This window comes from Salmo salar, chromosome ssa21 (genome assembly GCF_905237065.1).
Source record: "Salmo salar chromosome ssa21, Ssal_v3.1, whole genome shotgun sequence".
Classification (NCBI taxonomy): Eukaryota; Metazoa; Chordata; class Actinopteri; order Salmoniformes; family Salmonidae; genus Salmo; species Salmo salar.
This window is the reverse complement of record NC_059462.1, coordinates 6,742,110-6,764,322: the sequence shown is the minus strand read 5'-3', so window position 1 is coordinate 6,764,322 and position 22,213 is coordinate 6,742,110. Positions and strand designations below refer to the sequence as shown.

Genomic DNA, 22,213 nt, shown 5'->3' with positions numbered 1-22,213 from the left:
CTGGTGCTTGTAGTCCTTTCAAGTCATTGCCTATCGAACGCACAGTGACTAAGGGTTCATTTTGCACTTCCTAAGGCTTCCACTAGATGTCAACAGTCTTTAGAAAGTTGTTTGAGGCGTCTATGATGAACAGAGAGCGAACAGAGGAAGTTGGAAGTTGTTGACTCAGGAAGGTACTGGCGTTCATTGGCGCGCATTCACGTGAGAGTTAGCTGTGTTCCAAAATGTTTTTCAAGATATTGCAATCATGCGGTTGGAATATTATTGAAGTTCTAAGTGATAAAGGCCCTAAAGATTGATGCTTTACAATGTTTGACATGTTTGAACGAATGTAAATATAACTTTTTTAAACTTTTCGTCGTGACATTTTCCGCACGCTTCCTACACTTGGAGTAGCTAACTGAACGCGCTAACAACAAGGAGCTATTTGGACATAAATGATGGACTTTATCGAACAAAGCAACATTTATTGTGGACCTGGGAATCCCTGGAAGTGCTTTCTGATGAAGATCGTCAAAGGTAAGTGAATATTTCTAATGCTATTTATGATTTTAGATGACTCCAAAATGGCGGGTATATGTATTGCCTAGTGTATTTTTCTGAGCGCAGTACTCAGATTATTGCAAAGTGTGCTTTCCTCGTGAAGCTTTTTTTAAATCTGTCACAGCGTTTGCATAAAGGAGATGTTCATCTATAATTCTTTGAATAACAGTTTAATATTTTACCAATGTTTATGGTGAGTATTTTTGTAAATTGTGCTGATTCACCGGCAGTATTGGAGGCAAAATATTTTCTGAACTTCACGTGCCAATGTAAAATGCTGTTTTTGGATATAAATATGAACTTTATCGAACAAAAAATGCATGTATTGTGTAACATGATGTCCTAGGAGTGTCATCTGATGAAGATCGTCAAGATCGCCGTAAAGCCTTTTTGAAATCGGACAATGTGGTTACATTAAGGAGACGTGTACCTTTAAAATGCTGTAAAATAGTCCTTTGTTTGAGAACTTTGAATTATGACATTTTGTGGTTTTGAATTTGGTGCTCTGATTTTTCACTGGCTGTTGAATAGTGTGAACCATGGGTGGGAATAGTGTGAACCGTGGGTGGAACCGCTAGCGTCCCACCTGCCCAAGCGAGGTTTTAATTGTCTTAAGAATGAAACTGGACTGGATTATATACAGATGTAATGAATGCCTTATGTACAACTCCGTTCAAGTAAAGTGTTACTTCTTGGGCCTCAATTGAATCAATCGGAAATCACACTGCCATTTCACCCTGAATGTTTAAGATGTACAGTGCTGTGAAAAAGTATTTGCCCCTTTCTGATTTCTTATTTTTTTGCACATTTGTCGCATTTAAATGTTTCAGATCATCAAACAAATGTTATTATTACACAAAGATAACCCAAGTAAACACAAAATGCAGTTTTTAAGTGATAATTGTATTTATTAAGGGAAAAAAGCTATCCGAACCTTCATGGCCCTATGCGACAAAGTAATTGCCAACCCCTTGTTCAATCATGAATTTACTGTGCTTAATCCCATTTCTTGGAAAGCTGAGTTCAATTTCACTAGCCACACCCAGTCCTGATTACTGCCAGACCTGTTGAATCAAGAAAGCACTTAAATAGAACCTGTCTGACAAAGTGAAGTAGGCCAAAAGATCTCAAAAAGCAAGAAATCATGCCGCGTTCCAAAGACATTCAGGAACAGATGAGAAACAAAGTAATTGACATCAGTCTGGAAAGGGTTACAAAGCCATTCAATAGCTTTGGGACTCCAGCGAACCACGGTGAGAGCCGTTATCTACAAATGGAGAACATTTGGAACAGTGGTGAACCTTCCCAGGAGTGGCCGGCATACCAAAATTACCCCAAGAGCACAGCGACGACTCATCCAAGAGGTCACAAAAGAACCCACAACAGCATCTAAAGAACTGCAGGCCTCACTTGCCTCAGTTAAGGTCAGTGTTCATGACTCAACCATAAGAAAGAGACTGGGCAAAAATGGCATCCATGGCAGAGTTCCAAGGCGAAAACCACTGCTGACCAAAAAGAACATAAAGGCTCGTCTCACTTTTGGCAAAAAACATCTTGATGATCCCCAAGACTTTTGGGAAAATAATCTGTGGACTGACGAGACAAAGTTGAACTTCTTGGAAGGTGTGCGTCCCGTTACATCTGGCGTAAAAGTAACATAGCATTTCAGAAAAGAACATCATACCAACAGTCAAATATGATGGTGGTAGTGTGATGCGTTCATCCACCTCTGGCCTGCTCGCCTCCCTACCTCTGAGGAAGCACAGTTCCCGCTCAGCCCAGTCAAAACTGTTCGCTGCTCTGGCACCCCAATGGTGGAACAAGCTCCCTCACGACGCCAGGACAGCGGAGTCAATCACCACCTTCCGGAGACACCTGAAACCCCACCTCTTTAAGGAATACCTGGGACAGGATAAAGTAATCCTTCTAACCCCCCCTTAAAAGATTTAGATGCACTATTGTAAAGTGGTTGTTCCACTGGATATTATAAGGTGAATGCACCAATTTGTAAGTCGCTCTGGATAAGAGCATCTGCTAAATGACTTAAATGTAAAATGTAATGGTCTGGGGCTGCTTTGCTGCTTCAGGACCTGGATGACTTGCTGTGATTGATGGAACAATGAATTCTGCTCTCTACCAAAAAATCCTGAAGGAGAATATCCGGCCATCAGTTCGTGACCTCAAGATGAAGCGCACTTGGGTTCTGCAGCAGGACAATGATCCAAAACACACTAGAATGTCCACCTCTGAATGGCTTAAAAAAAATGAAGGTTTTGGAGTGGCCTAGTCAAATTTCGGACTTGAATCCGATTGAGATGCTGTGGCGGGACCTTAAAAAGACGGTTGATGCTCGAAAACCCTCCAATATAGCTGAATTAAAACAATTCTGCAAAGAAGAGTGGGCCAAAATTCCTCCACAGCGATGTGAAAGACTCATTGCCAGTTATCGCAAACGCTTGCAGTTGTTGCTGCTGAGGGTGGCACAACCAGTTATTAGGTTTAGGGGGCAATTACTTTTTCACATAGGGCCATGAAGGTTCGGATAGCTTTTTTCCCTTAATAAATAAAATCATCACTGTCACGACTATCTTCGGTAGCAGGAAAGGGGCAGAGTCAAGTGCAGGAGACTGAGGTCCGGTAACACAGATGTTTATTAAACACTGTTGAACAAGGTAGCCGCAAGGCAGGGTGCTCACCACACCCGACAGGAGAATAGCTCCAAAAACGAAAACGCACGGGCGCAGCCCGGCAATACAAAATGACTGATCAAAAGCACGCTGTGACTAAAAGGCAGCGCAAAATACCACCTGCCCTCATACATGACATGAAAACAATCCCGCACGGATTCCTGAACAAAAAGGACAAACTAAATACCCCCCCCCCCCCCACTAATGACAAACAAGGAACAGGTGCGGACCTAGACAGACAAAACCAAAAGACACAGAAACATAGATCGGTGGCAGCTAGTAGGCCGGCGACGACGACCGCCGAGCACCGCCCGACCGAGGAGGGGCGCCACCTTCTGTGGATACTGTGACAATCACTTAACTGCATTTTGTGTTTACTTCGGTTATCTTTGTGTAATATTTACATTTGTTTGATGATCTGAAACATTTAAGTGTTCTAGTTTGTAGCACTGGCGGTGGATGGACTTTGTCTTGTATTCTGCAATTTTTGGAATATGATCTGTGCAACATCATAGACAATCTGGGATATCCTCAGATAGTGGCGGGGCTGCCGTTGGGCTTGAACACAGACTCCAGATTGTGGCTTTAACAATAGATTTTCTCACGTGGTTAGTGATGGTACTTGTAAATAATATCATGGGTCAGTAACTCACGCACAGACACACGCACACATGCACTCACACACACACAAACAGGACTGCGATGACCAGGCAGAAAGCCTGGCTCCTCAGGCATAAACATGTCCAGGTTCAAGATATACATCTGAGTGGATCAGTCTGTGTGTGTGTGTGTGTGTGTGTGTGTGTGTGTGTGTGTGTGTGTGTGTGTGTGTGTGTGTGTGTGTGTGTGTGTGTGTGTGTGTGTGTGTGTGTGTGTGTGTGTGTGTCAGTCTGTGTGGATAGCTTCTCATCCTTCTCTGTTGTACTGCACAAAAGTAGACAACCTAACGGGGTCAAACAAAGGGTATCTAAGAAAAGAGAAAATTACCTCTTTAGAATTATGCAAAACACATCCATATCAATCGCCTCTAGATAAGTTTCACCAAGGGCTGACAACAACCGAATTTGAAGCGGCACCGGTTTTATGGTAGTTCATTAATGATAACAAGGAGCATGTTTGGAAGTGCTATTTGATTAGCTAGATCGCATACATTTCTGTAACTGGGCTACTCTATTTAACAGAAATAGCGGGAGGGATATGATGCTGTGAACGTTTGCTTACTTCTCTTCATCCTGAGTGGGAAATAACATAAGGCCTGCTCTTTAGATTACTGACAATATCAAATCATATTTTATTGGTCACATACACGTGATTAGCACATGTTATTGCGGGTGTGGCAAAATGCTATTATAAGTAATATAAGTAATATCTAACAAATTACACAACATATACCCAATACACACAAATCCAGGTAGGAATAAATTAAGACTATATACATATGGACGAGCGATGTCAGAGCGGAATGGACTAAGATACAGTAGAATAGTATAGAATACATATGAGATGAGTAATGCAAGATATGTAAACATTATTAAGTGAATAAGACACCGTAGAATAGTATAGAAAACAGTTCATGAGATGAGTAATGCCAGATATGTAAACATTATTAAAGTGACTAGTGGTCCATTTCTTAAAGTGGCCAGTGATTACTAGGCTATGCCTATATACAGCAGCCTCTAATGTGCCAGTGATGGCTGTTTAACAGTCTGATGGCCTTGAGAGAGTTTTTCAGTCTCTCAGTTCCAGCTTTGATGTACCTGTACTGACCTCGCTTTCTGGAAGATAGCGGGGTGAACAGGCAGTGGCTCGGGTGGTTGATGTCCTTGATGATCTTTTTTGCCTTCCTGTGACATCGGTTGCTGTAGGTGTCCTGGAGGGCGGGTAGTTTGTCCCCGGCAATGGTTGGGCAGACCACACCACCCTCTGGAGAACCTTGCGGTTGCAGGCTGTGCAGTTAATGTACCAGGTGGTGATACAGCCCGACAGGATGCTTTCAATTGTGCATCTGTAAAAGTTTGCGCCTTCTTCACCTCACTGTCTGTGTGGGTGGTCCATTTCAGTTTGTCAATGATGTGTACGCCAAGGAACTTGAAGCTTTCCACCTTCTCCACTGCGGTCCTGTCGATGTAGATAGGGGGGTGCACCCTCTGCTGTTTCCTGAAGTCCACAATCATCTCCTTTGTTTTGTTGACGTTGAGTGAGATGTTGTATTCCAGGCACAACACTCCCAGAGCCCTGTAGGCTGTCTCATCATTGATAATCAAGCCTACTACTAATTGTGTCTGCAAACTTGATCATTGAGTTGGAGGCGTGCTTGGCCACGCAGTCGTGGGTGAACAGGGAGTAAAGGAGGGTGCTGAGCATACACCCTTGTGGGGCCCCAGTGTTGAGGATCAGCGGAGTGGAGGTGATGTTTCCTACGTTCACCACCTGGGGGCGGCCCGTCAGGAAGTCCAGGACCCTGATTTACAGGGCGGGGTTCAGACCCAGGGCCTCAAGCTTAATGATGAGCTTGGAGGCTACTATGGTGTTGAATGTTGAGCTATAGTCAATAAACAGCATTCATACATAGGTATTCCTCTTGTCCAGATGGGATACGGCAGTGTGCAGAGTGGTGGTGATTGCATCATCTGTGGATCTATTGGGGCAGTAAGCAAATTGAAGTGGGTCTAGGGTGGCAGGTAAGGTAGAGGTGATCCTTGTCTAGTCTCTCAAAGCACTTCATGATGACAGAGGTGAGTGCTACTGGGCGATAGTCATTAAGTTCAGTTACCTTTGTCTTCTTGGCTACAGGTACAATGGTGGCCATCTTGAAGCATGTGGGGAGAGCAGACTGGGGTAGGGATTGATTGAATATGCCCGTAAACACACCAGCCAGCTGGTCTGCTCATGCTCTGAGGATGCGGCTGGGCCAGAAGCCATGCGAGGGTTAACACTTTTAAATGTTTTACTCACGTCGGCCAGGGAGAAGAAGAGCCCAAAGTCCTTGGTAGTGGGCTGTGTCGGTGGCACTGTGTTATCCTCAAAACAAGCAAGGAATGTGTTTAGCCTGTCCGGAAGCAAGACGCCCGTCTCAGCGACGTAGCTGGTTTTCCTTTTGTAGTCCGTGATTGTCTGTAGTCCCTGCCACATACGTCTCGTGTCCGTTGAATTGCGACTCCACTTTATCTTTATACTGACGTTTAGCTTGTTTGATTTCCTTGCGCAGTGAATAACTACACTGTTTATATTCAGCCATATTACCAGTCACCTTGCCATTGTTAAATGCGGTGGTTCACGCTTTCAGTTTCGTGCGAATGCTACCATCTATCCATGGTTTCTGGTTAGGGTAGGTTTTAATAGTCACAGTGGGTACTACATCTCCTATACACTTCCTGATAAACTCAGTCACCGTATCAGTGTATGCGTCTAGATTATTTTCGCAAGCTACCTGAAACATATCCCAGTCCACGTGATCAAAATAATCCTGAAGCGCGGATTCTAATTGGTCCGACCAGCGTTGAATAGTACGATGCACGGGTACTTTCTGTTTGAGTTTCTGCCTATAGGACGGGAGGAGCAAGATGGAGTCGTGGTCATATTTGCCAAAAGGAGGGCGGGGGAGGTCCTTGTAAGCATCCTGGAAGTTTGAAAGCAATGGTCGAGAGTCTTAGCAGCGTGAGTAGTACAGTCAATATGTTGATAGAACTTCAGCAGGCTAGTCCTCAGATTTGCTTTGTTAAAATACACAGCTACAATAAATGCAGCTTCATGATATGTGGTTTCCAGTTTGCATAAAGTCCAGTGAAGTTCTTTGAATGCCGTCGAGGTCTTGGCATGAGGTGGGATGTAAACGGCCGTGTTGATGACAGAGAAATTCTCTTGGGAGATAATATGATCGGCATTTAATTGTGAGGTATTCCAGGTCAGGTGAACAAAAAGACTTGAGTTCCTGTATGTTCCTAGAATTACACCATGAGTCATTAGTCATGAAACACACCCCTCCACCCGTCTGCTTCCTGGAGAGATATTTATTTCTGTCTGCGCGATGTACTGAGTATCCTACTGGCTTTACTGACTCCGACAGAATATCCCGAGAGAGCCATGTTTCCGTGAAACAAAGTATGTTACAGGCCCGATGTCTCTCTGGAAAGAAATCCTTGCTCTAAGCTCATCAACTTTGTTATCCAAAGACTGAACATTAGTGAGTAACATACTTGGAAGCAGTGGGTGGTGTGCGCGACTCCTAAGTCGAACTAGCAGGCTACCGGCATCTCGCCGGCGATGTTTTGGGTCGGCCTCTGGAATAAGTTAAATTGCTCTGGGGAGAATGAACAAAGGATCTGCTCCAGGGAAGTCATATACATATACATATACATAAAAAATGAAATAGTGCAAAGTTTTCTAAGAGCTAGTCGCGATGCTGCCATCTCCATTGGCGCCATCTTATGATATTATATATAATATTCATGAATAGGCATAACATGTTTATTTTTCTCAGCATAATAACAATAACTAATGAGGCTGAACATTGACTTGTACTGTTCTAAATTCTTAAAATAGCATTACTTTCTCTTAAAATGAATATTCCAAATGACCTGTGCACTGGGAATTTAATTTTAAAGGTGATTTCTGAGGCTGTTTCAAGCCTCCAGGACCATAAATGGTGAGTCCTGGTCTAGATTATATTTTCAAAATATTTATTTTGTAGAGTCTTGATTTTTGGGGGGACATTTTTTTCCACAGACTGTCATATCATGCGCTATGTCACCTCACAAACTGTGCATTTCAGCTTTCTGAAGAGCTGACACATTAACTTTAGTAAACCTGGGTATAAAAATAGGCTATGCCCAAAATGGCACCCTATTCCCTATTTAGTGCACTACTTTTCAATAGGGTAAAACAGTGCACTATATAGGGAATATGATGCAATTTGGGACACACATAGCTCAACTAATCCTCCCTTTACAGTGGCACAAAATGACATGAAAGCAAGTCATCTTACTGCACAGTGAATGGGCTCTCCCCAAGCTACATCAAAGCGCTCCAAGGAATTATACACACAGTCAAACTTATGTGATGCAAGTAGTTCTGGTGGCACATAGTGCAATTAAGCAATTCATACATTATGTAGTGTTTGCTAAAAAACTTAATATGGCTAGCTAAGCCCCTCTGCTGAATCTTTTGTATAAAAGTGATTTTAAATCCTACAGCTCCTGATGTGTTTCTAGGTATGAGCAGTTTTACAATTTCCCTGTTTCTGTGTGTGGGTGGGTGTGTGGGTGGGTGCATGCACGAGAGAGAGAACAAGATCCTCTCCCCTAAATGTTCTGTCTGGAACCTTGGATGTTGAAGCTCCCAAACTTTTCAGTCAGGATTTTTCAAAGACTGTATGTCAAAAGTACTGTACCCAAATAACTTCCTTGCCAGCACAGATTGTGAAAGAGCACAAAACATTAAGAACACCTTCCTAATATTGAGTTGACCCCCTTTTGCTCTCAGAACAGCCTCAATTTGTCTGGGCATGGACTCTACAAGGTTTTGAAAGTGTTCCACAGTGTTCCCATGTTGACTCCAATGTGGTGGACCATTCTTGATACACACAGGAAACGATTGAGCATGAAAAAACCCAGTAGTGTTGCAGTTTTTTACACAAACCGGTGTGCCTAGCACCTACTACCAAAGGCACTTAAATCTTGTGTCTTGCCCATTCACCCTCTGAATGGCACACACATACACAATCCATGTCTCAATTGTCTCAAGGCTTAAAAATCCATCTTCTTTAACCTGTCTCCTCAACTTCATCTACACTGATTGTTGTGGATTTAGCAAGTGACATCAATAAGGGATCATAGCTTTCACCTGGATTCACCGGGTCAGTCTATTTTCATGGAAAGAGCATGTTTTGTACACTCAGTGTATATCAATGATGCTGTTGTACTTATATTACTGATCTATGTACAGTTGAAGTTGGAAGTTTACATGCACTTAGATTGGAGTCATTAAAACTTGTTTTTCAACCACTCCACACATTTCTTGTTAGCAACTACATCTACTTTGTCAATGACACAAGTCATTTTTCCAACAATTGTTTACAGACAGATTATGTCACTTAAAATTGACTGTATCACAATTCCAGTGGGTCAGAAGTTTGCATACACTAAGTTGACTGTGCCTTTAAACAGCTTGGAAAATTCCAGAGAATTATGTCATGGCTTTAGAAGCTTCTGAAAGGCTAATTGATATCATTTGAGTCAATTGGAGGTGTACCTGTGGATGTATTTCAAGGCCTACCTTCAAACTCAGTGCTTCTTTGCTTGACATCATGGGAAAATCAAAAGAAATCAGCCAAGACCTCAGAAAAAAAATTGTAGACATCCACAAGTCTGGTTCATCCTTGGGAGCAATTTCCAAACGTCTGAAGGTACCACGTTCATCTGTACAAACAATAGTACGCAGGTATAAACACCATGGGGCCACGCAGCCGTCATACCTCTCAGGAAGGAGACGTGTTCTGTCACCTAGAGATGAATGTACTTTGGTGCGAAAAGTGTATATCAATCCCAGAACAACAGCAAAGAAACTTGTGAAGATGCTGGAAGAAACAGGTACAAAATTATCTATATCCACAGTAAAATGAGTCCTATATCGACATAACCTGAAAGGCCGCTCGGCATGGAAGAAGCCACTTCTCCAAAACCGCCATAAAAAAGCCAGACTACGGTTTGCAACTGCACATGGGGACAAAAAAGCCAGACTAAGGTTTGCAACTGCACATGGGGACAAAGATCGTACTTTTTGGAGAAATGCAAGCCGAGGAACACCATCCCAACCGTGAAGCACAGGGGTGGCAGCATCATGTTGTGGAGGTGCACTTCACAAAATAGATGCCATCATGAGGTAGGAAAATTAGGTGGATATACTGAAGCAACATCTCAAGACATCAGTCAGGAAGTTGAAGCTTGGTCGCAAATGGGTCTTCCAAATGGACAATGACCCCAAGCATGCTTCCAAAGTTGTGGCAAAATGGCTTAAGGACAACAAAGTCAAGGTATTGGAGTGGCCATCACAAATCCCTGACCTCAATCCTATAGAAAATGTGTGGGCAGAACTGAAAAAGCGTGAGTGAGCAAGGAGGCCTACAAACTTGACTCAATTACACCAGCTCTGTCAGGAGGAATGGGCCAACTTATTGTGGGAAGCTTGTGGAAGGCTACCCGAAATGTTTGACCCAAGTTAAACAATTTAAAGGCAATGCTCCCAAATACTAATTGAGTGTATGTAAACTTCTGACCCACTGGGAATGTGATGAAAGAAATACAAGCTGAAATAAATCATTCTCTCTACAATTATTCTGACATTTCACATTCTTAAAATAAAGTGGTGATCCTAACTGACCTAAGACATTGAATTTTTACTAGGATTAAATGTCAGTTATTGTGAAAACTGAGTTTAAATGTACTTTTCTAAGGTGTATGTAAACCTCCGACTTCAACTATATCATTGATATTTGATGAATAGTTTAAAAACATTTGTACTGTCCCATAGTAACTATGTGTAAAATGTGTCACTGTGCTTGCTCAACAGTATAGCTTCCTTCCTCACATGTCTGCGACTGATCCCAGGTCCTCTGCTTTGCAAACACAAGTGACACCATCTTAGTCAGTTGTGCCACCGAAAAGGTACCAATCCGATAGTGAAGGTGTAGACATTTCAAGCTGGGGAGTGAGGCTATAGTGCGACAAGACCTGAGTTCAAATATATGCGTATTTAAGTATTTGTATTTTAAATAATTATATTCAAATAATGTGGCCAAATCAACTGCTTCTATTTGAAGAATTTGCTGTTGCAGTGTGTGGGTAAAATCACTGAGGAAGCCAAGCCAAGTCTGAAAAAAGGCCATATTACAACCTATGTTGTGTTAATTGTGTAGTTTGCTCTGTAACCCATCTGTTCATACGCCACCGAGACATACAATAAGGCCATGACAACAAAAAGACAACAGTCACACACTGGTGGAATAAATTCTACACTTACGTTTGTTTCATCACAAAACCGGAGAGCAACATGTGTCCAGTGAAGTCCACATAGTAGATATTGCATGTAACAAACAGTTATATCACCTGCAGCATGGTCAAGCAAGTTAATGTTTTTAACAATTTACTAAAGAACTACTGATTTAGAACCACAGAGTTATCGCAAGTCAACACAAAGACAACTGGCACACTGCCTCTGCTATTCCAGCTGCCTCCGCTATTTCAACTTAAACATTTAAATGTTATCAAATCAACAAGGCTATATATGCTTAGTTTAATACACTGAAAACAAACTTAAAGATACCAAAAACAATTTAGGCCAATCAATGTCTCTAAATATCATGTGGCTGTCCATGGTACTGATTTCTGTGTGTGTGTACGCGTGCATGTGCGAAAGTAATAAAAACAAATTGGGACTCACCATACTTGTAGACTAGTTGAACGCCAATGTGATCCTCCTCTCTTTCTTTTTGCAAAACGGTCTATGGCTCTGTCATACAATACACTTTTAGTTTTTGTTGTCATGGGCTACCAAGCTAAAATGCTAGCTGACTTGCATGGGCAACAATGTACCAGCAAAGTTAGCTAGCTAGCTAGCTAGTTAATGTGAGCCTACTAGCTCCCCTCTTCTGGCTCCCCTAATTGAATCGTGGGATGGGACAAGGACATCCCAGCCGGCCAAACCCTCCGCTAACTCGGACAACGCTGGGACAACTGCGCGTCGCCTCATGGGTCTCCTGGTCGCGGCTGGCACGGGTCTCGAACCAGCATCTGTAGTAATGCAGTTTGCAGTGTCTTAGACCGCTGCGCCACTCGGGAGGCTCCAGCCACAAAGTTTTTAATGCTTATCAATTGCCTTGCACAAAGATTCAAAATACTAAAATATTACTTAAATTGGACTCTTAAAGAATTTCATGTAAATGTTAATTCTATTTTTTGATCACAGAAATAATGAAAAAATATGGAAAAATAAATAATGAAATGTTAATTATATTAAGCAGCCAATGTAATCATCTGCCAGAGAGTTGTTCAAATCAGCCCGAGCCCCAAGTAATACATTTGGGCTAGATAACTCGGCCCGAGCTCAATCCCCACATCCTAGCCGTAAGTAATACTGCTGAGTCCCGACTCTCAGCCGGAATCGGCCCAGATCCACTGTGCTCGCTGGGATCTGGAGGAAACACAGCATATTCATTTATGGTTAGATCAGATGGTTAGATCTCTCTGTACAGAGATTTTAGTCAAAACCACAAGTCTAAATCCCTGTCTCCATCCATGGCTTAGGAATGGGCCAATTTAGCAAGCTAGCTACTGCAGGACATCAACACAAGCAGACCAGAAACAGACACGTTTTTCAGAAAATGATGTTTTGCTTAGGAAGTGATTTGATTGGTCTGAAGCCAAATCCAAACTGGCCTCGTTTGGGTTGGTTTTGCTGCACCAGGACAACCCACAGTTGAGCTCAGCTCAATGCTGATTGGCTAATTATTTTATCATTTTTTATCAAGGGAGGCCAAATGCTTGCTGGCATCTATCAATCAAATGCTACGGCGGCAACATGCTATACTCTTTTGGTCCAGACAGCATCAGATACAGGGGCTAAACATACAGAGACAGAGGTGCGCTGTTTCCCTATGGTCTGTGCACTGATGTAGTACTCATAAAATGGATTATCAAATTGATGGCAGATCCATTCCTGTACTCTAAAATGAGCCTGCTCTATTCAGTTCGTTCGTCAAAATGTATATTATTCAGTTATTCTTTCCATCGTTGTATTGTTAATGATTTTTTTAAACCAAATTTCTGGCTGTGGAAAGATCCAGAGGATCAAGTATTTATTTCCACTACATGTTGGCTCAAATCAATCACCACTTCAATCTAATCATTGTAATGAAACTACCCAATGAGAATTCATATATTTTCCTCAATGAGTAGTCCATGAGTCTGCACCAAATACCATCTCAAGAGACGACTTCATTTGCCTGTTTAAAAAATGTGGAACCGTTTTTGGTTTAATGAATGCACATGATGCACTTTATGATTTCAGCAGTCCAAATTGGTTCACTTAAGAAGTATGTATATTTCATTTTTAAATCTTTCTCCTTTTGAATCATTGTTAATCTACAGATCCAATATGGATCCCCTATTGGTAAATCTCACAAAGAGCACAGCTCCTTTAACTCCTCAGGAGATAACATGGATATAGAGATGTATCTGCTTGCCTCCCCCTGACGGCTTGTGTTTTGTAGCACGCTTTCGTAGGGGCTTGCGATTCATTATTAATACTCATAATATAAATTGTTTAGGTTGGATTAATATTGTATGATATGTTCTGTAAGGCAAAAAGATATGAGTGACTTATTTGGGAACATAAAATGGTGGTCTTAAATTGAAAACTGTGCTAACCTCAAGGAATAACGATTTACGGTTATAGGATGTATGCTCTTTATGATGTAATCAGTTGGCATTTGCTTGTATTTTGTTTACTCTTACTTTATAGATACACCAGTATTCAATTCACTGTGGAAAGAGACATTATTGATGCTTACGAATTAAGTTGCATTTAAATGGAGCCCTCAAGCTTCTGAGTAGTAGTTTTGCTCCAATCACATGGACGATCAGTGCATTGTCAATGTCAGGTTGTCACACGTCAATCCAATGCCTTGGCCTCATTCAGTAGGCAAACAGTGTGGAATGTTGCAGATAGAAATATGAACAGAACTGACTTGAATCCTTATGGTACATGTCAGAGAGGCATTCTTATGGGCCATACAGTATAGACCTGGAAAAATGTACTTGCCCCACAGTCTTATAAAGGTTAACTACTCTGTAGATCTATATACCTAAGTTTCTTTATTCTCCCTGCCTCTCCATCTCAACAAATCTGCTCAGACAGACGGATGTGCATGTGCTATTACTATCAGAACAGCCTATAGTCCTGAACAGGGGTCAAACGCTAATCTCTAAAGGTGAGGATATTGTGAGGATATTTAAAGAGGAAATTAAAGGAGGAATAAGCGAGGATAAGTATTAGGCTTTTTAGATATCATTACACATTAATATCTGATTCATGTGCCGAGGCCCATTGCTGACTTCAATGCTGCGTTGTAATAGAGTTTCACCTCTGGGATTCTCGCCATTGGCTCTCTGTCAGAGGAGAGATCCGATCACCATACGCCACCCTAGTTCCTAGGAGGAAGATAAGCTCCCATTCTCTGTGTGCGCCTATCTGTCCCTGTCTTTTATCATTTCCTGTAGACTAGTAGAGGGATGTCTTGGGGATGGGGGTTGAATACATCAGACAAATGTTCTGATCCAGGGAGGCTTGTTAAACTTTCTAAATTCCGCAGCAATTTCCATTGAAAATAAATATACAAATATTTAACAGAATATATCATCCTCTATACCTAGAACATGATGCATACAATATCTAGCAACCATGGAATCTTGTGTACATTCTGCGTGTGGCATGGCGTGGCTAAGGGTTAGGCCAGGTTAAGATTTTGTGGTGTATTATTGTGTGAAAGTGAATGTGATAATCCAGCAGAGGGCAGTGTCCTCCCCTAGTAAATCAATCTCAGTGGCAAAGTGGTGTAGGGCTGATCTTGGGTCCATTTTGCATTTCCCCCACTAACAGTTAAGGTTAGGACTAGGACTAGGGAAGCTGATCCTAGATTTGTATCTAGGGGAATCTTCACACTGGAGCAAGTCAGAGGGACCTGATCCTAGATCAGCACTACACTTTTTAAATCCGGGCCCTGAAGGCACCATGTAACATCCTCACTCCCCCACCTTCCCTCAACACATCATTAATGTGACTTTAACATTGTTGTTATTGTAGGCCAAAAAGTACTGGATATCATTGTGTGTGTGTGTGTGTGTGTGTGTGTGTGTGTGTGTGTGTGTGTGTGTGTGTGTGTGTGTGTGTGTGTGTGTGTGTGTGTGTGTGTGTGTGTGTGCATGCCTGTCTGTGTGCATGCATGCTTGCATTTATTGTATTCACAATCACATAGCTCCCCATCCCATGCTGCTGAATGCATGGTACAAGCCAGCAGAGGGAGCTGTGGACACAATAAAAGCTACCAACATGTGCCTTGATCCACATCACTTTTGTGAGGATACAATTCAGAATTATTTTGTCACATGATTCCCCTCTTTTCCCCTGGAGTAGTGGCCGGCTCCAGGCATAAGCGACATAAGTAAGTAGTCTAGCCAGCTGTCTAAACTTGTAATAATCATGGTCGAATACCGACCGGGCACGCAGGGCATTTGCCCAAGGGCCCTGACCTCCAGGGGGCCACCATTGTTTTTGTTTGTCACTCTCACTCAGATGTCATTAACATGGCTTAAGTCTTGGCAAAAATAGTAGAAATGCATGAAATTTGTCATAACATTTCTAAACTGCTCTCTGCTCAATGGCAAAATGTGAAGAATTGCAGAAATGTTGCTTTAAAACTGCAACATTGTCTCTACTCCCCATGGCAAAATGTGTAGAATTGCAGGAAATGTACTTTAAAACTGAAATGTTTCTCTCTGCCATCAAGAGGGGGGCTACTAAAATGTTTTGCCCCCGAGGTGGGGGGGGGGGTTGGCAACCAAATCTTGCTTAGGGCCCCCAAAAGGCTAGGGCCGGCCCTGCCTGGGATGTTGTCTTGAAATGGCTTAACTTAACATATGGACTATGTGTTTTACAGGCTGTAAAATACCACATTGTCATATGGAACTCATTCATTTTATTGATTTGAGACATACTGGTAGACTGTAGGTAAAAACACAGTACAGCATTTATTCTTTCCATATTAATGAATTATATTCATGTATTCATAATATTCATGTATTCATGTAAAGTATGAAAGTCAAATGCATAGGGCACTACTTTGTTACTGACGTATTACCTTTAATTTCTGTGATTTCTTTCTTCCAGTTTTTGCAACGAATCCAGTATAAACCTGAAGAGGAACATATTATTGAACACTGATAAACCATTTGAAGTGGTCACCAAGGAAGCATTGCTCAGGTAAGTACTAATATAGGTGGGTTAATGCTGTGTACCTTACGTTTCTTAGCTTTTACTTCACATTTCATTTAATTTCTTGTCAACATTGATGCCCTTGCCTGCACTTGTCCATAAAATGTGGGGGTAGGTCTTGACAAATTAATGTAACTGCCACAGAGTTATTCAAATTATTTGATAACTGCCCCCTAAAACCAAATTGCCTAAAATGTATAACTGGAAATTACAATTACAATGTCAGAGCAAACAATATACAGTATAACAGCACAGCAGAGACATGCACATCTGTAACCCATTATTGTGATGATATATTCTAGTATACCATGTACATGACATTTTATTGTATTCCACCATTACCTCATCTCTCCTGTTCCAGGTGGAACGGCACTGGACAGACGGAAGTCTCCCCAGTCCTCTGGAAGGTTGACAGCACAAGGTCACATGACCTGGAAGAGAAAACCCAGGAGACTTTTGGGATCCCTTTTTGGTGAGAGAACAATCACACCTTAATGATCTGCCTTTCTCGGCCTGGGTCATGTTCATTAGGGCCACGCAACGGGAACCAAAAATGAACCTTTCTTATTGGACAAGTTCAGGTTTTCCCTCCCATTTTCAGTCCGTTTTCATCCTTTTAGTGCCTAATGAACATGATCCAGGTCTCCCTTGAAAAAAGGTATTTGACTTCAATGGGACTTCCTGGTTTAAATTAACATTAAATGAGTATAAAATAAAGAATAATCCACCTCTCAGCCAAAACCTATGAATATGAACAAAGCAAGAATATCTATCTGAGTAGATACAGCAATGCAGCACAGATATGTACATGCACGCATGCTTACACACACAATCAGCCATCCATTCAATCAATCACACATGCATTCCCACATATACACAAACAAAAACATAATCACACATGCATTTATAAATGCATGCACATGGCCACAACACCCACATAAATACACAGGGTGACAGATTGACATTATAGCTTTGCAATTTTTGCATTCATTATAAATGATGCCCCACTATAATTGAAAGAGGAAATTATGGAAAATACATAATGGTTTAGTTTACTGTAACAATTCTCTTTTTGCTACTTTTCCCTAATGAGAGAACTTAGCAAAACGCATGACGATGAAGTAACCCAGTCCACATGCACATGTGCTTGCCTTATTGCTCGGTGGCCCTTTCGTTTTTAGCTAACAGTACATGAAGGCCTTGCCTGAACAAGGTCTGGTCTACTGCCGTAGAACGTATGAACCAGAAGAGATGACGGACGCATGATTGTGTTTGTCATGTCAATTAGCCCTATCTAGATGTTGACGTTCTATGTTTGGTGCTCTGGCTGTGTAGAATGGGCCGGTTATCAACCTGGAAACAAGTCTAAAGGCTGATGAACTGATCTGCACGGAGACGCAGCTGTGCTCGGTCGTCCCCTCTGCTCTCTGCCAAACGGCTCCATTAATGCCCTGAGAACCCACGACCTAGCTCAACTCTGGTGAGTAAGGCTACGTTATCTCTTTTCTTTTCCTACATGGGGCTTCGAAGAAGCTCTGTAATAATACTACTAATTGGAATTGAGGAATTGGAAATTGGCTCGCAAGGGTTTCACTGAGTTTCCCTGACCCCGTCTCCATTCCATACCATGATGTTAGTTTTCCTCTTTTGATGTGTCCGTCTTGGAAAGCTTCATTCCTGACAGAGACACAGAGGTTTTCTGTTAAGTTTTCTCTAACGGTAGTGCTGATAGGTGTCGAGATGGGCGATTTAGGATGGGATGATTCATACTTTTTGATTCAGAATTTTGGTTGCATCTCCTTCTTTGTAAAAGACTAAGTTGTACACAGGATTGAAAATGATTTATAAACCATTTGGCTGATGTTTTGTTTCACTATAACATCGTATTACTGGCAAGTCATATCGAAGAAAAATTGTCCCCAATGTCGCCTGCCCTTACATGTGGACGAGTGACATGCAAAATGTCAGTCGTCGTTATAATCCCCGTGTTGTATCATCCACAAAGTTGTTGCGTCACATTGCTTCCTTTCCACCAGGATTGTTACTCCCCAGGGAGATGTTGTCCTTTTGTCATCCTAACTAGTTTCACCACATTGGCAGCTTTTGCTCAAGGGTGAACAGTTCAGGAGCTGCCGAGTCATGAGTAAAAATAACTCACGCAGACTCATGCCCAGAGTTCTGCCATTACTTATGTACATGTTAGATCATAAAGAGCAGAGAGAGGGAAAATGGTGAGAGCGAAACACCAAAAGCTGACTGTATCTTTGGCAAAAGCACAACCTGGTCTCTGAGCATTTTGTATTATTCTGTTTGTAAATCCGAGACACTCCATTTTGTATGATACCTTTCGTGTCCTATGGTATGTATTAATTAGTGGATGTCCATCACCCATTTTGTATGATATAAAAACTATATGATTTCTTCAAGGATTACTTTTAAATTCAGAAAGGATGTTTCTCAATGACATTCAAGAACAGGAATAGGCTTCAGTCCAAGATATGTCTTCCAATGATGCGACTGCTGTCAGCATCCAAAGATTATCCAACTTGAATAAACGCTTGGGGGTAAGAATGACAGCAGTGGTGTACATTTACATACATTTTAGTCATTTAGCAGATGCTCTTATCCAGAGCGACTTACAGTAGTGAATGCATACATTTCATACATTTTTTCCCCATACTGGTCCCCAATGGGAATCGAACCCACAACCGTGGCATTGCAAACACCATGCTCTACCAACTGAGCCACACAGGTGTAGTCTATGGTGATACGGATATCACTTATTATTGATATCTACATAGCACCTTGATGTAAATTACATTGCTGCTCTTTCATTTGGCTATTTGCACCTTACGGATTGTGGTTGTTGTGGGTGGCTGTTCACAAATTTAAATGTGCATTTGAACCGAATAATGGTTGAATTCAAGAAGTGCAAACTGCCTATCAATCATTGTTTTCAAACCAGTTGACAGACAGTGAAAAATGCGTTCTTGCAACAGCTGCATAGTGCAAATCCCAGCCTATAGAATAAAAGTGAGGCTTTTATTGCTCAATCTAATTCATGCTGATAAAAAAACGGGGAATCTGTAGTTGCTACATCCGTTTTTGGACTTTATAAAATATAAGCTTGTTTTTCTCCAATGTTTGTAAACATTGTAAATGTAAACAAACACTGTATAACCCCATAACAGGCCCATCCCTCAGCTTTTTACCAAAACAGAGGCAGGCGACAAAATAGGCTTATAGCAAATGCAGAATATGGCATTCATTTTTCACATGTAAATAGCACTTTTCAGTAGTGCTTAAAGCATGCCATTCCATGAGCGCAGCATTTATTTTTTCAACTCGAATCAATGGGTTACAGTTACAAGTTACTATATGTTATGAATTTGTAAAACATATGATATGTTACAATTTCTAGCTAGCTGGCTAACATTAGCTAGACTAGGGGTTAAGGCTAAGTTTAGGAGTTAGGTTAAAGGGAGGGTTAACTAAAATGGTTAAGGTTAGTGGAAGGGTTAGCTAACATGATAAGTAGTAGCAAAGTAGCTGAAAAGTAGTAAGTAGTTGAAAAGGTGCTAATTAGCTAAAAAGCTAAAGTTGTCCATGATGAGATTCCAACTCGCAATCTTTGGGATAGACATTAGCGTTATAGCCCATCCATCAATCCCGACCAACCACCCTACTTTGGTTTTTAACATAAGTAACCATCTGTCTTACGTTACCATACCAAACTAATTTAAGTGTCCCAGGTTAACGTATACAATGTGACGTCCAGTCTATGGGACCAGTCTGCAATGCAAGTTAGGTCTATACAAAGGGAGGGTGGTAACAGTTAGGTCACTCTGAGAGATTATGGCTTTCAAAGTATTTTCTAATTCTCAAGGATGTGAGAGAATAGGAGCTATTTTACCGTTCTCAGTTTGTCAGAAGTGCAGACATTGCAACGTTTAATGTATGCAAATATATACTGCTCAAAAAAATTAAGGGAACACTAAAATAACACATCCTAGATCTGAATGAATGAAATAATCTTATTAAATACTTTTTTCTTTACATAGTTGAATGTGCTGACAACAAAATAACACAAAAATAATCAATGGAAATCCAATTTATCAACCCATGGATGTCTGGATTTGGAGTCACACTCAAAATTAAAGTGGAAAACCACACTACAGGCTGATCCAACTTTGATGTGATGTCCTTAAAACAAGTCAAAATGAGGCTCAGTAGTGTGTGTGGCCTCCACGTGCCTGTATGACCTCCCTACAACTCCTGGGCATGCTCCTGATGAGGTGGCAGATGGTCTCCTGAGGGATCTCCTCCCAGACCTGGACTAAAGCATCCGCCAACTCCTGGACAGTCTGTGGTGCAACGTGGCGTTGGTGGATGGAGCGAGACATGATGTCCCAGATGTGCTCAATTGGATTCAGGTCTAGGGAACGGGCGGGCCAGTCCATAGCATCAATGACTTCCTCTTGCAGGAACTGCTGACACACTCCAGCCACATGAGGTCTAGCATTGTCTTGCATTAGGAGGAACCCAGGGCCAACCGCACCAGCATATGGTCTCACAAGGGGACTGAGGATCTCATCTCGGTACCTAATGGCAGTCAGGCTACCTCTGGCGAGCACATGGAGGGCTGTGCGGCCCCCCAAAGAAATGCCACCCCACACCATGACTGACCCACCGCCAAACCGGTCATGCTGGAGGATGTTGCAGGCAGCAGAACGTTCTCCACGGCGTCTCCAGAGTCTGTCACGTCTGTCACATGTGCTCAGTGTGAACCTGCTTCATCTGTGAAGAGCACAGAGCGCCAGTGGCGAATTTGCCAATCTTGGTGTTCTCTGGCAAATGCCAAACGTCCTGCACGGTGTTGGGCTGTAAGCACAACCCCCACCTGTGGACGTCGGGCCCTCATACCACCCTCATGGAGTCTGTTTCTGACCGTTTGAGCAGACACATGCACATTTGTGGCCTGCTGGAGGTCATTTTGCAGGGCTCTGGCAGTGCTCCTCCTGCTCCTCCTTGCACAAAGGCGGAGGTAGCGGTCCTGCTGCTGGGTTGTTGCCCTCCTACGGCCTCCTCCACGTCTCCTGATGTACTGGCCTGTCTCCTGGTAGCGCCTCCATGCTCTGGACACTACGCTGACAGACACAGCAAACCTTCTTGCCACAGCTCGCATTGATGTGCCATCCTGGATGAGCTGCACTACCTGAGCCACTTGTGTGGGTTGTAGACTCCGTCTCATGCTACCACTAGAGTGAAAGATCAAAACATCAGCCAGGAAGCATAAGAACTGAGAAGTGGTCTGTGGTCACCACCTGCCGAACCACTCCTTTATTGGGGGTGTCTTGCTAATTGCCTATAATTTCCACCTGTTGTCTATTCCATTTGCAGAACAGCATGTGAAATGTATTGTCAATCAGTGTTGCTTCCTAAGTGGACAGTTTGATTTCACAGAAGTGTGATTGACTTGGAGTTACATTGTGTTGTTTAAGTGTTCCCTTTATTTTTTTCAGCAGTGTATATTGGTTCATATAACTGTGGCAGATAGCTATACTAGGTACTGTGTAGCTCAGTTGGTAGAGCATGGTGTTTGCAATGCCAGGGTTGTGGGTTCGATTCCCACGGGGGACCAGTATGGAGAAGAAAAAAAAAATGAAATGTATGCAGTCACTCTGCTAAATGACTAAAATGTAAAATGTATATTGCTAGGACTATGTGTGGATGTCTAGGGTTTCTTCTGAGTCTGCACTTTGAGCTGAGTGATGCTTGTGTCAGACAGGCACATTACATAGGGGCCCATCTGTATGAGAGTGACGGGCCAAAGATTAGTCTTTTTGAGTTTAACGGCCATCGTCATCATCACTGCTTGGACGAAAGAGGGGAAGGAGGGGTTCGTTTTTTGTTTTTGTTTTTCTTCTGGATGTGTTGTA

General features: G+C 42.2%; 1 protein-coding gene across 2 annotated transcripts in view; it reads left to right on the top strand.

The window, feature by feature from the left end:
* pcbp3 (poly(rC) binding protein 3) overlaps window positions 1-22,213 on the top strand; it is a 181,562-nt gene that overhangs the window by 11,816 nt on the left and 147,533 nt on the right. For both annotated transcript variants that reach the window (XM_014163880.1, XM_014163879.1), the window contains exons 2-4: window positions 16,170-16,262; window positions 16,636-16,746; window positions 17,610-17,754. The gene's annotated coding sequence lies outside the window, so the exon portion shown is untranslated. The remainder of the gene's footprint in view (window positions 1-16,169; window positions 16,263-16,635; window positions 16,747-17,609; window positions 17,755-22,213) is intronic.